This window comes from Chelonoidis abingdonii, chromosome 2 (genome assembly GCF_003597395.2).
Source record: "Chelonoidis abingdonii isolate Lonesome George chromosome 2, CheloAbing_2.0, whole genome shotgun sequence".
NCBI lineage: Eukaryota > Metazoa > Chordata > Testudines > Testudinidae > Chelonoidis > Chelonoidis abingdonii.
In genome coordinates, this window is record NC_133770.1 from 274630503 (window position 1) to 274632487 (window position 1985).

A 1985-nucleotide genomic window follows, 5' to 3' on the forward strand; every position below is an offset into this window, starting at 1 on the left:
GATGAATACTTCAGATTTTATTCAAATACATGCTTACAGCCAATTCTTATTAGCTAATCTAAGATATACTTGAAAGAAAATAAAGAGTTATTATGGTTAAAAAAATCCTTATATATACCAGGGGTTGGCAACCTTTCAGAAGCAGTGTGCCGAGTCTTCATTTATTCACTCTGATTTAAGGTTTCGTGCACCAGTAATACATTTTAACATTTTTAGAAGGTCTCTTTCTATAAGTCTATAATATATAACTAAACTATTGTTGTATGTAAAGTAAATAAGGTTTTTAAAATGCTTAAAAGCTTCATTCAAAATTAAATTAAAATGCAGAACCCCTCAGAGCGGGGGCCAGGGCCCGGGCAGTGTGAGTGCCATTGGAAATCAGCTCACGTGCCGCCTTCGGCACGCATCCTATGCGTTGCCTATCCCTGATATATACAGATATTAATTAAATTCTTAGGTCAGTTTCATAGCAGAGGTGGTGAGCAGCTGATTTTGTAAAAAGTCTTTCCAGATTCAATTCCATATGTTATAGTCCAATAGGCAGTCCATGTGCAGAGTTGATTACAGTCTTCCATAAGAAATTTCAGGGATAATCCAGAATGGAGCTGGAGACCTCAGTCTTGTGACTTAAACTTCCCCTGATAAAGTTTAATCAGTTCTGAGGTGAAAAGGATCAGACCCTAGAGTTCTTTTATAGTTCTCTAGCACACAGAGAAGCTTCTTGTCACAGCAAGCATTCCTTGGATGAAGAATAGCTAATACACCTTGTTGTTTGAAGCTAAATCTCTATTTCCTAGGCACACACCAGTCACTAGCTGCATTCATTAGCATACGGTAATTAACTATTCAAACAGTTCAGAGTTTATTGCAAATTTCAAAGAGAAATAAAGACAATATTATTATATTACAAGTTTCATCTAAATGTTAATATTCCCTTTTGATCTCTGAATCAATAGCATATAGTAACAGATAGGAACAGAAGTTTATCATCCACAGTCCACAAACCACACTGTTAACTTCTAACAAGATATAGGTAAACACAGACAAATACGATTAGTATTTTCTTCTAATTTTCTAACAATACAGGTTTACATTTCAAAGCATTTTGTTTGCTTTAACACGGCTTTGACAACTATCCACAAGAAATGGCCCCTCTTTACCATTTCAATACTTCTCTAATAATTTTCTAATAATTCTCTTAAATGTTGACTTTACGTCACTTCGCCTGCTGGTTGTTTAACCCACACTGGCTCAGTGTCACACAAACACAGTCATGTTGGACTAGTTCTAAAAAACTGCAATTCAGTCTATACCTCTCTTGGTTATTGGGACCTTTCAGAACACAGAAGATGGTATTAGCAGGTAGAGAAATCTCTTGTTCAAATGTCCAAAACAATGTGAGCAATGATGTTTCACACTGATGTCTCACAAATCAGAGCCTTTTAAGGTCAGGCTTGACAAAGCCCTGGCTGGGATGATTTAGCTGGGGATTGGTCCTGCTTTGAGCAGGAGGCTGGACTAGATGATCTCATGAGGTCCCTTCCAACCCTATCATTCTATGATTCTACAGCATCTGTTTGGGTTTACCCTTTCTATCTCTCTACAAAAGCAACAGCTGAAGCTGAGGTCATCTCCCACTGGTTCCTTCTTGTACTGGAACCCATTGATAACATACATACTCTTATTTTAGCCCCTCCTTTGGAAGAGGTAGAAACACTAAAGAATTTAGGATGGACTGAGTCAAGGAGCATAACCTGCACTTCTGTGTAGCTGCAGCCTGTGATAGTTTTCTTCCTTAAAAATACTCATTCATTCTGGAGTTAAATGTACATAATCAGTTGTCATTATGTACTGTATTAGTGTTGTGATACAGCATGGCAAGAAGGCAGCATAAGAGTGTTAGCAGGGGGCCTTATTCCCTGCCAAGGGAGGAAGGTTTGCTTTAGATTAACTAGAACAGCTGTGGCCAATTAGAGCACCTGACT